This window comes from Prinia subflava, chromosome 25 (genome assembly GCF_021018805.1).
Source record: "Prinia subflava isolate CZ2003 ecotype Zambia chromosome 25, Cam_Psub_1.2, whole genome shotgun sequence".
NCBI classification, from domain to species: Eukaryota; Metazoa; Chordata; class Aves; order Passeriformes; family Cisticolidae; genus Prinia; species Prinia subflava.
In genome coordinates, this window is record NC_086271.1 from 2,248,094 (window position 1) to 2,268,811 (window position 20,718).

Consider the following 20,718-nt stretch of genomic DNA (forward strand, 5'->3'; position numbering starts at 1 on the left):
TATATTTGTTCCATAGTGTTCATTTTAAACAGACATATTTTTCAATGTTAGCTACTTATTTATTTCTAGTCCATTCAAAAGATACTTTCCAGTGGCAAAACACAAATGGGACTTCCAAGGTACATTTAGTGCAGGATTTATATTACAAAGTAAAGGCATCAACCACAGCTCTACAGAATGAAAAAATGTTTGTATCGCTCCTTTATTTAAAATAAATGTTCCTGAACAGAATATAGAAGAAAAGATGAGCCACGAGTAGAATTTCTCAATGGCTGTTTGAATTTCCCTGCTCCATTTCACATTTCTCTCTACTCCCCAGTAATCATCTTCAGCTGCTGCTGGTAACAGACATACTGATTCTGGAATTACTTCCTCCAGTTACAGAAATTCTGTAAGTAATGAAAACCAAAATATGTCTTTTGCAATGACAGTCAAATTGTAAAATGGTTACAGAAATCCATCATTTGCATTTTCTTATTCCCCAGTACAGGCAAATCCACAAGGGAGGCCCTTAGGAAATAAATCCAGAACCATCTCCTTTTAGTTACTGAAATCCTACTTCAAGAGTCTTCATTACCATTTTAAGTCAATAGTGATTTATCTGCACAGAATGAATAGTATCAAACAAAAATACTGCAAATTATAATAGGAGCTAATAATGCAAGTAATCTGGGATAAGGAAAAATGGGCGACACACATTTAATCCAAATATTTGTTATGTCACATGTCTGCTGAAAGCCTCTGGATATCTCCCACAAAAATAAAATCCAGTGCTTTTTAGGAGTTAATGTTATTTACTAAACAGTTATGGAATAGAGCTACTGTTAAGAAGTAAATAATGGTTTATTCTGGTAACATTTTAAAAGTAAACATGTTGGCGATAAAACAGGAGAGTGAAGCTTATGGTTTAAAAGTGAACCTATTCAAAACAAGTTAAAAAAAGGAACCAAACAAATCCCTTCTGTTTGTTTGACACTGAAGAACTCAATGGTCAAATATCTGAGTAAAGACACACCCTCAAAGAAACACATGTGGTACACTGCATCTGACTGGGGTTGAGAGAAACCTCATTTTAGCTAACTAATTTTATTTCAGTATTAATAACAGAAGGTAGTTCAAGCTGCACTTTACAAATGCAATGAAGTTTTAAAAAGCTGCAATTAGCAGTGCCTTGTGATTGATTTCTTCGCACTAAAATAACCACAAGCAAACAGCTCAAAAAACACTGTCAAAGCTACAGGAACACCTTGCCCTCATTCTAAGACTGAGCTGCTATCATCTTGTTACACAAAATCCAGAGTTACTCCAAAACAAGAAGGTTACAAAACACTTTTCCTCTTAATTTTCCGTTTAATACATTGGGATCCAGCTTTGCACACATATGAGTTTACAGTCCAGAATGGAATATATATAACAATATCTGGTTTTACAGATTAAAAGTGCCTTTTTTGCTTGCCTAAAAGGCCTTACTCAGCACGAGTTCAGCAAGTCCCAAGCAGTTTATTTATCACAGTAAACAGTACTTTTTAATGTATTACAGTTATCCTCGCTCTACAACCTACCACAGCACACTGAGTAACAGTTTTTCTGCTTTTTTAGGAAGTTCACCATGATGCAGAAAAGCAGTGGCTATGTGGAAACAGAGAGAAGGGGAGGGGAAAAGAAAGGGAAACAAGGGACATCTGGAAGGTGTCTACAATCACCTTATCTACTCTCCGGGTTGATGTTCCCCGAGATTCTCCTCGGGGCGGCCGTTCCCCGAGGTGGTGAAATCTTCCCCCAGGGTTGCTGTTCCCTGGGTATTTCCCTGGGGTTGCTGTTCCCCAAGATAATAAGGTTTTCTGTCTTCTCTTTGCCCTGAGCGTTTCACACCGAAGGCAGAGACGACACTGTGAGTCCAGCAGCTCAGGTTATCAAGGTTGTTTATTTCATATTATCTAACAGTTCTTGTTGGGCTTTGCAAGGCGTCCCCAGCAAAGCAAGACACGCTGCTGGACTGGCGCTGGGCTGCCGCTGGACTGGGGCGGATCGGAGAGCCCCGTACCTTATGTACCGCATTCCCGACCCAACCACAGTCCAAGACGTATTTATTGTTTACAGAACATTACCAATACTAACTTGCTACGCTAACATGTCAGTTCTATTCTAAACCAATCTCTAAAGTCCAAATCAGCAAAAGATGGGGGATGAGAACAAGAACAAGGAAACTAGGGGCCACTCCCCAATTCCTCCATCTTGTCCTCTCAGCCCCGTATACTATGAATCCTAATCTCTATAACAAACTACTATCTACTTCAAAATTCTTAGGATCTGTGATTCTTCCTTCATGTGAGCATTCACTTCCATGGATAGAAGCCAGAATCAGAGTCCTTCTGGGCTCTGTGGGAGGCTGGCTGACGCCCTTGTACAGATCCCAGACCCCCCTGTACAGCCCCCTGACTCTCCAGGGCTGTCAGAGGGATCCCCTGGACTCCAACAATCTACCACCCAGCAGATAAAAAAGCAAATATACAGCAAATACAGAAGAGGGTGCCTGGGGCCTCTCTCAGCTCATCCCTGGGGATGAGCAGCCAACTACCTCCCCTTGAAATCTGATTTAGAGTTTGACTGAAAAACTGCTGTGCAATTAAAATTGCACTGTCACAGGCCCATGGTCACTGTTCTACTGCAACTGGGTCCCCTGAGCCTTTTCCTCTCGAGGCAGAGAGGAGCTGAACAAGCCCCTCTCCAGTCCCCCGCTGGTCCTTGCACATCATTGCTTCAGCCCCTTGTCTTGGTGCCTTTCAGCTGAGCTACTAATTGTCTAACCTACTTCATGGATTTTCCTGGACAGCAAATTTTACCCTGAACAACCAGAAATACAATCAGCCTTCTTCAAATCATCTTCAAAAGCAGTTCATCATTTCTATACCAAAGAAAGCCAGTAAATGGGTAAATGAAGTGTCCAGGAAAAAGGCCAGGCACTGGCAGATGATGGAGGCATTATTTTCTATTAACAGTCTGTTGGACAATGTTCTGTTGGACTATTACATAGGGAGGGAATGGTCCCTTGCACATTTTGCACCAGCCTGGCAGAGTTCAAGCAGTCTTTGGACAGTGCCCTCGGGCACAGGGTGATTCCTGGGGTGTCCTGTGCAGGGCCAGAGTTGGACTCTTGTGGCTCCTTTCCAGCTCAGGACATCCTGTGATTCTGTGATCTGAACAATTCCCCAGGTAACTACCAGACACAGTTGTCAGAGTTCAAAATCAAACCTTCCCACGGGCCCTTGTTAATATACACTGTGCACACAGTGACCCTCTTCCAGAGGCCAAGACACTCCAAAATAGCTGCAAGTTATTCCAATAAACATCCCCAGGCATGTTTAATTCACTGATATCTCCTATGCTGCCATTACCTCTGAGGGACCTGAAGAGCCTGCTTGTCTCTCTGTAGTTAATGTTAAATACACATTCATAGCTGATGTTTTGTGATAACCAAGAATAAAAATACTCCTTTTCTCTCACCAGCTGTGTAACAACAGCCAGTTAAACTGCACCAGGGAGGAGTGGAGAGTCACACTAAAAGCCAAGCAGTGCCACTCCTGCCCTCTGCCAAATCCACCAGCGAATGGACTTCCAGTGCCTGTTGATCCTCCATACATCACAAAGGAATAGCAAAATCCTGTCTTTTATTGCCATCTCCCTTCCTGTAGCAGCTTTTCAGAGGAAATACATTTTTTTCCGTGTACAGGAGAAATAAGAATATACTGAGAGCTGTGGCATGCAAGTAAATAAACAGAGACAATACAATTAATAAGAGATAATGGTAAAAAACGACTGTTCTCAACTTGTGTGTGTTGCAAGATCACTTCTCTTTTTGAAATTCCACCATGAGAAAATTCAAAACTCAAATTCCATTAAATAAATGAAGTGCAATTAAAAGTATATCCAAGAGAAATTTTAGGTGGCACTCTTTCCTCCTTAATAGGAAGCCTTTCCCATGGCTTTTATTAGCAATAAATTAACTTTCCAGTTTCTTGGAAAAAAAAAACCTTCCTAGCTGAGACTTTATTTTGGATTATAATTTTTTTCACAAAAAGTTTGAAAACTTTTTAACATGATTTAATCAAAGAACTACTGTTCAAATGCTCCCATTAAGGTATCCAACATCAAAAAGCCTTCCCTTAGAGGCCACAAATTTAAGAGGCAAATATTCAACTACAATTTTTTATTCCTGTAAAGTTAATATACTGCTGAATATTGATAAAGCTGCAGTTTTATTTTTAAAATTTAGTTTTCCTGAAACACGTGTAATAACAATAGCAATTAAAGTGTAATTAGAGCTGAAGCAACATGCTAATGCAGCATTTTTTATCTTTACAATGCAGCATTTTTTATCTTTACATTCCAACTTTCTACAGAATTCTTTTTAATTTTCCTGAGATAGCTACACATTTAGAATCAACACATCCAAGAAATAATAAGTACTATCTTAGAGGTCTCCATTCATTTCAATTATGTTCCAGTAAAATATTTAAAATCAATGTTTATAGGCAAGACATAAAAAAGGCCAGTGTTTAAAAAAAGTGCTTCAAGATCATTCTCCTTTTACAATGCAGTCCACTCTTTCCCTATTACTAGATTTTAAAAGCTCTTTTGAACATCAATTGACATAATTAGTAAAATACTTCTCCATAATAAAAAAACCCAAGAAATTTAGAAGTACATGTTGGCTCATTTGAGACATAATCACCACAGAAAAACAATTCATATTTCAAAAGACAACCAGAAAATTACAGCCCACATATTATCCTAATAGACCAAACAAAGAGAGATGTTTAACAGCAATTCAAAGGAGCTGAAAAACCTTTCTTACAAGAAAGAGGTGTATTTGTGGTAACAGAACAACACCAGAGTTTGACCACAGATTCCTTTCCTCTCCAAGAAATCCTTGAGAATGAAATTTAGGTAGGTTTAAAGCAATACACAAATACAACTGTCCTGAATAGACACCTCAACTTTTTAAAGGCCAATCATCTTCCATCTCAACATTCATTTTTAAGAAGTTGACGTTTTTACAAACAGCCCCACTGAAGACAACTCCCAAGTCCTGGAAGAGCCATCCCTTTGTGGCAACATCTCACCCTTACCACAGTATTTCCTATTTGTCCCTAGGACATAAAGGATGCTTTGATACTGTTTTGGGCCCCTCTTCCCTAATTTATTACTTGTTTTGAACAGCAGTCTCCCAAAGGAGCTTTACAGTTCTCCAGGTATCTTTAGAAGTCGTTATGCATACTTAACTGCTAATTACAGGCATTAAATAGATGCACCAAATCAAACTGTTAATGAACAATATGACAAGAAAACTACACAAAAAGGTTTGAATCCCTCAAGGAAATACCTATCTTCTAAGCCCCACAGCTGCCCTGATAGTCTCAATATTGATCATTTGCAGACAAAACAACAGAAAAGAGAATTAAAGTTTATTGGGTGGTAAGAAACTGACATTGTGAATCGATGAATCACTCGGTTACATTTAATCCCAATTGATTTGAGTAGTTCAGTACATATTCCAGGCTTGTCTTTATGTCATACTGTAAAGTGTAAAGCAAAGGGAAATTTATTAAGCTATGAATCCTTTATTACTTAAACTCAATAAACCCTAAATGGCTCATCCATAAATCGCAGCTCAAGTATTCCACGTTTAAAAGTTTTTAATAAAACAGAAAGCTTTAGGAGGATTGACACAGTGGTCTTGGGGATGGATGGATCCATGGATGGATGGATCTGAACATCAAACCACAGCCTGGAGCCCAAGGGAGCAGGGGCAGAACCCAGCTGAGACTCAGTGTTGGGGTTCTGGGAAGTCACAACCACCAGAGCATGCAACCCTCGGTGAAACTGTGACAGCTGCTAACAGGAATTGCTGCCACAGAAATCTTCATCCTAAGCATTAAGGAATGCAGAGGTGAAATACTGATTATTCCAGTAGCTGATGAGGTTTAGCAGACAAAGGTGATTTGAGAAGCTGACAACACAGAAACCTTTCAAGACCTGGTAAGAGACCATCAAAATTCATACCAAGAACATTTCAAGGCTGTAGCTGCCAAACAAGGGCCTTTGTTACTTAACTGCTGGACAGAGAAGATTTAGCTCCTGCAAGTCACCCAAATGCAACACAGAAATGCAACAAGCCAATTTTAACACTAACTTCCTCCTAAATGAGTTTTCATATTTCAAATGTCTAAACTATACTGAAGTCAAACACAGAGTAAGTTAATACTCAGAAATACATAGCAATTCTGCTGTAAAATAGCATAAAAGCCTCTGTGGAGAAGTATCCTAGACAGCACATTTGGGTAGAAAATACAATGCTAAACACTGAACTTCACAGGGATTGAGTTACAGTACCAATGCTGAGTATGTCTGTCAGCAAAAAAAAATGTAAGTACTGACTAGAAAGTTTAAACTCAATGCTTAGCCAATTTTCACTGTCAGAAACATCTAGAAAGTTATTTATTTTCTTATTAATCCAATGTTAAATCCATCTCTTGATGTTTACTTGAACTACAAGTTATGTTTCTGTAATAGGATGCAGCTCCCCAAAATTCTAGATTAAATAACACATCCTCACACCAAGACAGTAAATACAAATTTTGTCATAACTTCAACGGCACAAAAAAATTGCCACAAAAATATGCTTTTTCGATGGGACTTGTTAACTCTTTATATAAACATGGACCAAATGTGAAATTCCAGACCAGCAAGTAGATGAAGGATAATTCCTTCAAGCAATCCTTCAGGAGATTCGCAAGCTGTTGCCTATTTTACCAACAAAACCAGTCTTTTCTGATTATTCTAGCAGTGCATCCCAAAGCCAAGTCATTGGGAATATGTATTAGTAGTACTATTGAGAACCCAATGGTGTTAAAGAGTAAATAATTCACAGTATTGAATACAGAGTCCCCTTGAACACTACAAGTCTTCAAAAGTTAAGAGAGTTTTGGAGCTTTTGTGCCTCACCCAACTTCTTTAGGCTTTTGCTTTAACCTTAAAGTTTCCCAAATTCTTATGCATGCAGACTCAATAGAATAATAAATGGCTACTCACATTTCAAATAAAAAGAACTGTTGATATAAAAAAAAGTTTCAGTATTATTCATTGTGCTAAATGTCATTATAACACATTAAAGTCATCCCCAGGGACATAAAAACCAAATTAGATTTCTAAGAACACAAGATCCCTACTTGAACTGTAAGAAAAGTTGAGACACAGGCAAAGATAGCTAACACTGATGTCATCTTACCCTACAACCAGGTAAGGAGAAGTGTTTTAGTTCAGGCTTTTTTTTTTTTGGTGTCAAGTTTCATTCACTAACTTGTCCCATATTTATTGGGAGATTACCAGAAGGAGGTAGTGGGACTCTGTGTGTTAAAATAAGGATAGAAAGAAGACAAAAAAATTCTTAATTAAAAAAAGTCACTTCCAGAAATTATTATTTAATTCAAACCTGCTTACTTAGGTTGATTCTGACAAAATTACATTAGAGGAACATGAATAATAATTTTAATTTGAAAACGCTGTTTCCACAATGGAAAATTACGTTAATATGCAGAACCACTTAAATATTTAAAATACATAAATGCAAAGAGGTTTTCACTACATATTTCAGGAAACTTTTCATTATGTGAAAATATTCACTGCTCACTCTTTTCATCCCTTATAGGATTTTAATATGCTAGGTAGTTCAAATATTCAACTTTCCCACTGGTTTTAAATTCTAGTTCTTAAACATCTCTACTGACACACTTCAGGACTGCAATGTGATTTAGATTACCTGCATTATTTTCTGCCAGTTATCCACTTATTAATTTTTTTTTTTTTTTTGTAGACTAAAATCAATGTGGTTTGGCAGGAGGGGGTTGCTAAATTGCACAAGAAAACTTCAAACTGCAGGAAGAACTAGGTAGAACAGCATGGTTTGACTGAATTCACAGCTGAATTTTATAGTCCAGCTAAAAGCCTTTTGACAATAGCTAAGGCAAACAGTCTAGCATAGAAAAATGAGTCACACAGGCAAAATTATCAGAAGGCACTGCTTAAACAGGGATATTCACATCCTTTCAGGAACTTCAGCAGCACAGGTACTGCCTGCTTGTATTCACTCACAACAGATCAACTACTCCTACCTGAACTTCTCACAGTCTTCCAGCCAAAGCAGTTGCTTCAGGAATTCAGCCTTTCTCATCAAAAAAGGGGGTTTTTAGCTCTCAGTCACTAAGTGACTGACAAAAAAACCCAAATCTCTGTGGAGGCAGGACAGGAGTATTATGCCAGAACCAGACTGAAAACTCTATGAAGCAAGGGCTGAACTTTACTAGGAATTAATTCAGGATGGATCCAGACTCTGATCTACTGAACTGCAGTGTACAGCCACTACTACAGCCTTCACAAAAACAAAAGTAGCACAAGAAGGATTTAGGTGCTGATGTATCTTCACAGCATATAAAAACACATAAATTCTGAAGGCACCTGACCTTCAGACAGGCTTTCCTTCAGCCAGCAAAACGTTAATGAGTGAATCATGTAACTAAACTGAGATTAGAATTCATAGAAGCATCTTGAAAAGCAGAGTGGGAAGATACTTACACACCCAGAGAAGTTAAAGCACAGAGCACAACCTAGGAGAAAAATACCCACAAACACAACATTCTCTAAACAACAACCATTGGACTAACCTGGACTGAAGAAATTCTCCAAGAATGGAAGCTCAGCGTTGCCTCTTATAAAAACTATGACCTCTGACTGCACAACAAACTTCTCCCTGAACTCGGCACACACCTTCACTCTCCTCTGTCCCCTCACGTCGGGTTTTTCCAGCACGCACAGCTGCAAGCAAGGATCCTGATGAGGGCCTGCAGCTGGTCACACCCACGGACTGGGGGATCACTGCAGCTCTGCAGCTGCACCTGCACCTACACCTGCACCTGCACCAGCACCTGCACTGCAGCTCTGCACCTGCACCTGCACCTGTACCTGCACCTGCACCTGCACCTGCACTGCAGCCCTGCACCTGCACCTGCACCTGTACCTGCACCAGCACCTGCACCTGCACCAGCACCTGCACCTGCACCTGCACCTGCACCTGCACTGCAGCCCTGCACCTGCACCTGCACCTGTACCCGCACCAGCACCTGCACCAGCACCTGCACCTGCACCTGCACCTGCACTGCAGCCCTGCACCTGCACCTGCACCTGCACCAGCACCTGCACCTGCACCTGCACCTGCACTGCAGCCCTGCACCTGCACCTGCACCAGCACCTGCACTGCAGCTCTGCACCTGCACTGCAGCCCTGCACTGCTCCCCTGGAATGCTCAGCTCTCAGCAGACGTGCAGGAACTGCAGATCCACCAGCCTTTTGTACTTCTGACACGGCAAATGAGGCTCCTCTCTTTCTATGTGGTTTGTCTCCTCGCAGCAGTACAATTGCCACGGTGCTGAGTCACAAGTTTGGTGAAATCCTGACAAAATCAGTACAATTTCTTTCACCAACCAAGCTTTAAAGGTCTCACAGGATTGGCCAAATAAGCTACAAATGGGAAACAGCTATTATTCTGTATGTTCATAAATCCACAGTTCTGGAAAAGCTTGCCTCCAGTAGCAAGCTAATATTCCCCTTGAAGTATCTGCCTGTTGAAATATTAACATTTACAAATCACTACAGATCCAATCAGAAAACACAAAATCAGGTGTCACAGTAACAAGTCACTCTCCAAACAGTGAGACTCAAACACAAAATAAGGAGAGAAATGAGGTTTGGGAAACACAAGAGCAAGGGTATGGAGTCCAAGTTCATTAGACAGCAATAGTGCACATGGTATTTGTGACAGAAAGCAAAGCTCATTGCAGTGCTTGCAGAGTGAGATAGTCAGAAGTTCTGCAGTTCCAATATTTTATTAGAAAATAAGGAATTTTCAGGACTCACTGGCAGCAGTGCCCAGATGACACCCATCCAAATTAAGTTTCAATTACTTAAGACAGTAAATAAGAATCACTGGAGCAGGTTAAAGTAGTCACATCGAATCTTCTTGTGAAAGATTTTATTGAAGGCAGTAGGCAACTCCTGCTTCCTTACTGGGAAAGCACAAACAAACACAAGCAGTGAGAGGCCATAAGAACAAAAAATACACACTTCATTAGCCAAGGCACCAGAAAGGCAAAGCTTTGGATTCAACAAAGAGCAAGTGTGGGCCTAATCCTGACCTCAATGTGCCTGACAGCTCAAGGCTTTGAGAGCAGAGCTTGTTCTGGGAATACAGCTAACTATATTTATTGTATTTGTTAACATTTGTTGCAGCAATCTGCCTTCAAAGCAGGGATTCCCAGAATCTGTGTCTGTAGGGCCACCCATGGATCATAAGGCCACAGCATTTATTAAATGGGAGGACCTAGACATCCTCTCCCATGAGGATTATGCAATATCCTGGTGGCTGCAACTCCAGGCTGAGGCCCCCTCTTTTGGTTCCTTTACCAAGATGACACAGAAAGCAAAGCAACCTTTAAATTTACCTTTAAAGCTCTCAGGAGCTATGATGTTTTACCCAAAGGTATCCTTTTAGCTACTGGGATAGGACAAGGTTCACCCATGTTAAGCAGTTTTGATAATTATTTGAAATAAAAGTCCATAGGAGTAACAGTGAAACAGTGAAGCCAAGTACATCAGCAAAGATGTATTATTTAATATTTTACTAATAAGATGAATAGATGGAATAAGTAAGCAGAGAAATAAAATAGCAAGTTCTGTCTAAGCATAATATCCAAATTTTTAGATAAAATACATTGTGTTATACAATTTTCTCTCCTTTTTTTAATATAGAGAGAAGAGAGAGAAGAGAGAAAGAAAAGCTAGGATACCAATAACACGACTGCCATCTTAAGAGTTATTGTATAATTAAAATTCATTTCCTAGCATGAAGTTTTTGAATTAGTGACAGGATGAGCACCAGGGAAATGTATATCATCACAGTATGAAGAAGAAAAGTCCATTCATTATTTCACACACTGTATGCTAACTGGTCTAAATTATATATTAGTAAGTTCCACTGCATGTCTGTTAATTCCTGGAAAAAAGCATTCAGTAATTTGGCTTGTATTGGGTGTATGGAAAGTCACTGTGCTTGCACATTCTAGACACAGGGTCAGTGTAAGTAATCAAACATTTCAAGTATTTGTAGTTTTCACATTTCAATTCTGAAGAAGAAAAATTGAGAGATTCCTAAGAGAATTTTGAGAAGACTTGGATTGAGAAAACACTGTGGAAAGATCACAGGCTCCTCTTTCTATACCAGCTCCTTAGGACTTTAATATACTTTGCATATCTGCCTGTATCAGAAATCCTGGCCAGTACATTTAACAAACGACATCTGAGTCCTGAGAAAATGCCAGAAGTTCTAAAGATATAATAACTCACTGACTAACAGTAAGCTTTTCCTTTCTGAATAGTAAAGAAGGATTGTGAGTTATTGATTCTCTCAATCTAAGGCAAAATATGATTTCCCTGCATGAAAATAATTCACTTCCCACCATCTACATCCCTCCCTTTACCAACAAAAATTGTATTTCTAAGTGCAGTCAATGCTGGTGATTTCAGTGCTCCTTCCTACACTGATGAATAAGAAAATTAATGCAGGTCCACATCATGAATTCAGAATGACTTCATGGCTGTATTATGTTTATTACCAAATAACTCCAGCCAAGTGGTGTATGATTTTCATCTCTAAATTGGCAACAGAACAAGTAAGGAAATAATGTGTGTATCTCCGTTCAGGCACTGCTGCTCAACAGTGCCTGCTGCCTACAGTCATACACCACCTTGTTTTCACTCTTCAGAAGTATTTTTTCTGGAGTAAACAAGACAGATCAATTTGCCTGCAATTCAAATCAAAGACAGTCAACCATAAGCCATGTGGGAAGGATGCCACGGTGTTTTTATCTTGAGATAATTGTGCATGTTATGGAACCATGCACGAGGTAAAACCCCCTTTTTAGCCAGTGAAAACCAGAACTTTGTTACAGGGCCTCTTAATGCAGCACCTCCTAATTACATTCATACCCCTGATGAGTAGAACATGCTCCCTTCCCCACTGGAGAATGAAGTGCCCCCAATGTGTTTGTTTGGTTGGTTCTTTCTTTATGATTTACATTCAAATCAGGCAGAATTTTTAACTAACAACATCAGTGGGAAACACTCACCTCTTCCACTGAATACCTGAGCCCTAGCTTCAGCACTGATGATTAAATTAGCAAGTCAAACAAGGTAAATGTAGGAAGAGGAAACAAAGATATTTTTGCTGCACCATCTCTTCCAAACTGATTATGCTGATGGCCACGTTTTTAGATCTCGGCTGTATCTGCCCAAACAATCCATTTGACATCATTTTCACAAATGAACTATTTCATCCTTGGAAACCTTTCACAGAGCCTCATCTGCTGTGGTAACAGAAGAGGACAGTTAGGGTCCACACACAAACTAACATCACTAACTTCCAGACACTGGCAATTTGCCTGTACTTCACACCCCTAAGGCGTCCTTTGTTTATTAAGATGGACAAAGCATTCCCTACTTGTTAGCCAAAGTGATTGGCAAAACAGAGACGTTTATTTGAACAACCTTAAATTGAAGGGCAATCCAAAGAGAAAGGAGCAGGGGAACAGAGCATTAAAAAAATCCATCATACTGACAGAGCTCTCCAAGCCCTCCAGTTCCTTCTCCAAGGAACACAAGATACTGGAGACAATCCTACACCCAGATATCTGCATCACTCAGAACAGGACACTCAAATAGATTTTGGGTTTACTTAAATACTCATTTCATTCACTCATTTGTTCATTTAGACAGTTCTTAGCTGGATTTTAAAATTGATCCAGTTTCCTTGGAGAAAAGGCACTGGCCAGACCATGCATTCTTATCTTTGTTAACACTATTGCCATCCTTTGTGCTAAGCCACTTTATATCTTCACTTTTGCTTTTCACTGACAAACTTCCTTATTTTCTTAGTCGGTCACAGAAGTATAATTACAGTTAACAATATGGTTAAAAAGCAACTTTAGCTTATTAGAACTGAATTTCTTTCTTTATTAATTTATTTCTGGGCAGCAAATAAAACCTTTTCCAGAACAGAATCAGTTCTTTCCTGGACATTACATCTAGCTGTTCCCCTGGATGGGTACATGTGTGGTGATGGATATGGGGTGATGGGAGAGTGGTGATCTTTTCCTGGTCTTTTGCCCAGTTATCTGCTTCATATTTAAGCAAATGCAACAGTGCTTGTTCTGAGAAGAAATTTTTTACAGTGAAGGCACTGAAACTATGGAGGAAGATGTCCAGAGAGGTTGTAGATGTCCCATCCCTGGAAACTTTCAAGGTCAGGCTTGGACAGAGCTCTGAGCGAGCTAACAGAACTGAAGATGTCTCTGCACAGTGCAGAGGGGTTGAACCAGAGGACCTCTAAGAGTCCCTCCTTCTAACCCAAATGATTCTGGGATTCTGGGATTCTTTACTCTTTAAATCCTCCTCCTGCTTCTATGCTAGGAGAGTCCATCAGTTGAAAATGTCATGAAAGACAAGGTATACAACAGATTCAGAGTTACCTGAACTTGAACACTGTTTTTTGACAAGGGAGGAGGGTAGTTACTGAATTGTTTTTATCTCTCCAATGCTCCCACCAAGAACTCTCCCAGGCAGACACCAAATGAAGTTTCTGTCCTGGACAGCTGCTCTTTTGATCATATACTCATTCCTAACAGTTCATTAACAGGAATAAAACTGTGGCCACATCAGTCTGCTGCAATTCCAACATTGACAGGGTTGTTATGCCATTAATTTCCATCCTGCTTTTTAAGTCTGGGCTATGTACTTTGCCACAGGATCAACATCTCTGCTAGAACAGAGCTTTCAGACAACCTCTGCTCTGAGTCAAGCCTGACTGTTGACAGCAAATTTATTTTGTTCAATAAACTATGCCCACACTGTCTGCTCTGGAATGAATTTGCATCCCCAGTCTGTATTTCCCAGTTGTACACCAACCAAATCAATCATCAACTGGGGTGTTAATAAGTGTTGTGACCCTAGTTTTCAGTGAATTAAATTACTGTAGAATCTTATATACAAGATGTGAAGAATGAAAAGATTCTATTTATGTCTACCTACTCAAAAAAAAAAAAAAAAAAAAAAAAAAAAAAAAAAAAAAAAAAAAAAGAGGAAAGAAAAAGAGTCATACATTTATCTACATTTACCTTTAATGTTTAGTTTCAGTAGAAGGCCTCAAACAAACTTAAATTGCAAAATTCCTCTTTGCAGGAAGCAGCAAACATCTTTGTTCTCAGAAGCTCATCACATTTTCTGAAGAGCAACTTTCCACTGCAGAGCTCCAGAGCTCAACTCATTGGGTATGTGTGCTGAAACATTTCCTATTAAATAAATTACTTTCTCATTTAATGATGGCAGTACAACATTGCCCACTGGCAGTGGTAACTGCTCAAGGTTAGTGAAGCAAAGCAACGGATTTAAATATGATATTATACAGTGAAACTTATTTTTATTTGGGGCAGTTCTATTTTACATATTTAATAAGCATTAAAAAGTTACACCACACTGTACATTTTATGGCTACTAAACCAAAAGGAAAGTTTTTCCAGACGGTATGATAAAAATGGAAAGCAAAAATTACTCCGTGGAAAAAAGGAAAAAGCCCCAGTTTGAAATCTAGGTCATGCAGGTAGATACAGTCATCAGAAGTTTTTATCCTCTACTGCTGAAGGGGAAACCACCAAAATATGTAACATCTGTGTACAGAACACAGTTCATATCATTTGTAGGAAAGTTTTAATTAAAAGTCCTGTGTGATGAATTACTTATGCTAAAAGCAATAAGCTATCAAGTTGGAATAGAAATATCAAAAAGAACAGGTTAAAGGACAGAATAGAATATAAGGGAAAAAAAATCTATATCCAGCCAAGGGAAGACGCTTTGAGAAGCCCTACTGTACATGGCAGCATTTGGACAAGAGCAGAATTTTTGAAGATAAAAAAGAGTTATACTGACACATCCAAGGATTAAAAAGAGCAGAAATGTAGGCAGGTAAAGAAAAAGAACTCTTCATCAATGTAGCAGAAAAGACAGCTGTAGGGAAGGGACTGGAAGCATGTAAAAGTACAGAATAGGTACACTGCCTCACTTTGACTTACATTTTAAATAAAAAAAAATCAGACAAAATAATATAAAAAGAGATTAAAGAGAAACACAGACAGGACTTCAAAAAGGCACTTTCTGAATTAAAAACACATCCAGTAGCTTTCATCTAAGATACAGAATTTGAAAAAGAAGAGAAAAAAGCCTGCATCCATTTTGCATCAAGCAGGATGACAGTTTATGGAAGGAGAAGTACAAGTCTCTATAAATCCACACTGCAAAGCATTTTAATGCACTTTTCCCTTTTATTTATATCTCATGTAATGTTGGCAGGGTAAGAACAGAAGTTAGGGAGTGGAAAACGTATTTTATCACTGTGTTTTTGCTTGTCTAGGAGAACACTGGAATTTCTGTAATGAGGACTCTGCCCACGTTCACCATGAAAGAGTATGGGGAAAGGTTTTGCCTTTTTCCATGAAACAGCGTGTTTGCCCAAAGCAACAGATCCCTGAAAACAGCCATCCCTTAAAACTGCTTTACTGCCAACAGTGCAAAAGATGGATTTCAGGGATTTCTCACTCCAGCTACACTGCTGCTGGCTGTTGCTAGATCTGATCTCAGTGAAAGGACCTATCCTAACACGATGTTTTCATCAAGAACGTTTGATAACACATCTATTGATACGCAATGGAAGGGTCAGTCACGAGGGCAGTTCACCATAAAAGATGGAAGAGCACAGGGTCAGGAAGGAGGCGGGATGATGGATCAGCCATGGCTGTGGGAAGGATTCCTCCACAAGCCCTCAAGTACCCCTGATGTCTCACAAAAGGACAAGTGCTGCTTCAAAGGCTGAAATGCTGCTTAGAGTAGGTACAGGAAGTATCCCCTGAATAAATTCCAGTCAGATGTGTTTCAAAAGGAAGGAATGTTCCTCACTGGATTTATTAGAGGCTATGGAAGACAGCAAGCTAAAAGGCTCATGTATTAACAGACACAGGGCTCTTCTTGGGAAATGCAGTTGATGCAGCAAGATAAAATCCTTGTAAAGATAAAATCCAGAGCAGCATCAACAGCAAGTCAGCTTGGGTTTTTATAAGGGCTTTTATCTGGGACATTATTCAGGCCTAATTCTGCAAGTGTTCTTCCAGGTTTTTGTTTACATCCATTATTTAAAAAAAAAAAAAAAGTGGTAGTTGTACTGTTCAGCTTGGATATGAATACTTTTCAAGGTATTTTATCTAAACCTGAATATGAATCTATGGAGGAGAAGTGTTTAACTGCCTAAAAAGGAGATACTACTTGCCTCAATACAACAACAGTAACAAGGAATATACAGCTGTGTCAACCTAAACCAGCAGAAACTGCTGGGTTTGTTATTATTTATTTAAGTATGGCACATAAAACTTACGTCCATGACTTAATGTGATCCACCACCACGGCATGAACAACCTCTTCTCACTCAGGTTTTCCACCAGGATTTATCTGATTGCTTTTCAACACAATCCTGATGCATCCTTGGAATGCTTGGTGGAGGCCCAGTGATTTATTCAGAATGCTATGCAGTCTATCACCTACACTGCTTATCTTGTAGGGTTTTTTTTTTAATTATGATTCTAAGGATAACATGTCAGTAACCCTTTTTTTAAGGCTAAATCAAGTATAGTGCTTCTATGATTCATTTGACAGAAAATATGTCTTTGTGCATATTAAATACAACTTATAAAACAATCTGTTCTCTAAGTCTAATTAATTGACTTAATCTAATCAATCTTACTGATTTTTTACTTATAATCAGTAGTTTATGAAAGATTCTATGATGATGTCTCTCTGCAGCATCACAGAGTAAAAACAGTCTCTTAATTATTCTCTTCCATCAAGCTGTATTTTGGATTTCATTAGACTTGTCACAGATGTTAAGGTCACAGAAAAAAGGAATCTTCAAGATGTCAAAGGAGAAATTCTTGGTAATTTACATATGGCAAACTACTGGAACTACTGCTGTTTAAAGAAGATGTTGTGATTGTTATTTCTAATTACAGCATTTACAAACAGATAACCATTTGTCTAACCTTCTGTAAAGTACATATTTGAAGATAAATTCTCAATATACAACAAATCTACTTGATTTATGGAAGAAGATTGAAAAGAAACCATACTGGGTTTTCTGAACTATTACATTCTGTGCAATTATTGGTAGAAGAAATGTAACAAACAGTCTGAGGATAAACTGTTGTCAGATGTTGAACAGGCTAAAACAGCTTGCCTGGGATAGTAAGGATCACCAATATGAAATTGCACAAAGGAATAAATGAAATGATTGTATCCTGAGGGGTGTACAGACATTCTGGATTGGATATCAATTTTTACACATGAAGCTAAAAATTCATCTACCTAGAAAGAGGGAGATGCAGGCCCACAATGTATTGAAATATTCAAATATGCATTTATTGTTTTACTTCATTTACTTTCATGCCTTCTTTACAAATCATGTAACATACATGAAAAGAAATTCTGTATTTCACACAGAAATACAGATGTTTATCTGTAAGGCTCAGCAGTCACCCAACTCCCACTTGTGCTGCTCTGTCACTTGGCCCTTTTGATTTTTTCTGGTACTTTCATAATTCTTTTATTCCTTGTCCAAGGCTGCCTTTGCTCCCTGAAACTGCGTGCAGCCAACTTTCTTGATAGCTCTGCCACCTCACATCAGCATTTCAGAGGCAGGAAATGACTTCCCTTCAGCTCCTGCAATGGTATTTAAATAGTAGTGCCTCATTTGCCTTCATTGGGGAAAAAAGAGACTTTAAAGTAAGAAGGAAAAAGCACCCAGAGTTTGAGTTACCCATCCTGCACTTTATCCTGTGCTTTATAACTTCTTACACACCTGTTTTTCACCCCCTATTTGCAGGAAAACAAGATGTAGATATCCCTTTTACACATTTATGTACTTGAAAGAATGTGCATTCTGAAAAGCTTATGCTGGGGACTAATATTCTTTATGTTTAGCCCAAAATCTCAGCATCTAAGATTAAAAAAAAAATCAAACAGCTTATTGCTCTACACAGAACTAACATGTTTTTCCTCATTTTGGAAATAAAAGCATAGTCATCATTAGCCATGTCAATATTTCTCCAGAATCTAGTTTCATTAAAAATAAAATACCTGCATGAGGTATTTTTGCTGGGATTTAAAAATGGGCCATCTGTGCCTAAGAATAGTGAAACTGTTGAAGAACTGCACCAAGACATGGCAATACACTTTATTTTTGATGCTTGATGTTAAAAACCCATATAAACATATAAGAAGGGAGCCAGCAAACTGCTGAAAAAAATTCTTTTCAACTTTCTAACTCATTAGCTTTTCTGAAGAACTGTTTGTGACTGGGTAGCTGAGCTCTCTTACTGAGATGATCTGATGCACAACTGCAGCCTCCCAGTGAACACCAACAGGCAAAATATTTTCTATATTTTTAGGAGTCAAAACAGAATAGATGTTTCATGTTATCAGACAAATAAATAAACAGTGGGGGTAGTTATTGGCTGGATATTGGATTGAACACAAACCCCGGGGGGGGGTCCTACCACATTCTATTTCAGGGACATTCAGGGCAGCATTACAATAGACAAAAATCAATTTTCCGTCCTTGCAACTTTAGTATTATCTACTATCATGTACTAAAAGTCTTAAGCCAGTAAAATCACTGGCTTAATATAGTAATGGAAGCAAATGATCTGTATTCTTCTCCCTAATATTTGCTGCTCCTTGCCCCGTGATTGATAACAAGTAGAATGTCTGCTTATTTACAGAGATTATAATTCTGCATATACTGGCCTAGAACCTGTTCTGTTTTTCTTGCTGACTTACATAGGAGCAGGATTAGATCTCTGATGGAAGCTTTACTGCATAGCCACAGCAGGCATTGATTTGAGAGATCAGAAATTCTTAATTCCAAATGTGGGTCCACTACTGGCTGACTCTAAGGTAGCTTGGAGTCAGATAAGCCACTTCTTTTTGTTGCATTTCCCAACTAAGATTTGATCTTTTTCACAGGAAGAATTTGCCATTATATCATCGGCACTATCTTCACCTCAGTAAGCCTGAAAGGTTAAAACCTGTTTGCTTTACAGAAATGTCAGGTGAGCTGAATCCTTTTGGAGTCACAGAGGAGAAATCCATGGAAGGCAGGAGGGGAATGCATCTCCCAGGAACACTACAGCTGCACAAAGCTTCTCCTCTTCCTGCTCTGGAGAACTGCCTGAGAAACTCAGTAAATTAATAAAGGTAATAATAATCCCACAGGAAAGCTTCCTAACTGATGCTCTGATACAGAATCAAAGCCCACAGGGTAAGTATCACAGCCTCAAACTGCAGATTACGTTGCAGAAGAAAAACAAAATCAGTCTTGTGAGGTTATAGAGCATGGAGAGAAATTCCCTCCATCTGGGATTCATTCTTGTCAGGAAATCCCTTCTGTGATGCTATTTACAATCAAAATGGCAAAAGCACCTTAGCCTGATCAAGAGAGAGACACTACAGCTTTACCCCTCAAATTCAGTCTTGTAGTGCAGGAGAAACCTCAAAGTGTCAGGTTTCATTTTTTCAATGCTTGAACTTTGCATCTTTCGCCTTCTTTTTTATGACAGGTAATGAATACAAGCTTTATATCAAGTCACTTGGATATGAAAAAAAGCCCAAACAGGTCAATGATGCTAGCTAGAAAATGTTTTACAAAAAAGGGAAAAATAGGCAACTTGTCATTTGTTAAAATGAACTGTTTGTTCCCAAATGCTGTTGGGTCAGGGGGTCAAAATATGTTTCAGTCACTGTGTGTATTCATTCAGGTATTTGTGCACTTTTAATAAGCACTGCATGTCACGGCATCACATAAATTTAATAACTTTTACAGTGGTAACACAAAGGCTGATAAAAAATGATGCACTTTCACCTTTTTTTTTTTTGTTTTAAGTCTGGAGGCAAAAGAATAGAGAAGAACTGACAAGAAACATCCTTTAAACAAATGAAAATGAGTTGATGTAGGCAGAAATATTTTTCTTTTTGATGTATTAATCATCGATTCATCCAAGCTGGAAGAGACTTTGCAAAGTCATCTGGTCAAACCTCTAGCTCAAACCAAGATTAACAGTGAATTCAAACTACACTGCTCTGGTGTTTGTCCAGTCAGGTTTCAACACCCTCAAAGATGAAGAATCTTCAGACTGACTGAAATTGAGCATTCTAGTCTCTTACTTGTATGTTAATAACCGCAATATAAATGTCATATTTTACATGTAACTTATTCCTTTAACTGAAAAAACCCCAGTATTTCCAAGTCTACCATAGTGTTTTGGTAAAATGAAGTTCCAGTATCCATGTCCCCAAAAGAGTATTTTTAATTAGATGTATTATTTTTATTCCTTGACCATAAAATTTTGAGAGGTTAATATTTATCTGGATGAACATTTCTTGATGCCAGCCTTCTTTCCCAACAAGCCAAACTGATCCAAATTTAATTTCCTGGTAGAAAGCATAATAGGTAATACAGGC

General features: G+C 38.7%; 1 protein-coding gene and 1 long non-coding RNA gene across 3 annotated transcripts in view; both read right to left on the reverse strand.

The window, feature by feature from the left end:
• EPHA6 (EPH receptor A6) overlaps positions 1-20,718 on the reverse strand; it is a 367,586-nt gene that overhangs the window by 302,672 nt on the left and 44,196 nt on the right. The gene's annotated exons all lie outside the window — the stretch shown is intronic.
• Positions 7,847-9,491, reverse strand: LOC134562030 (uncharacterized). Its single transcript, XR_010083046.1, has 2 exons — positions 9,324-9,491; positions 7,847-8,945 (listed from the first exon to the last, which is right to left on the reverse strand). It is a non-coding gene; the product is annotated as an uncharacterized LOC134562030 (long non-coding RNA).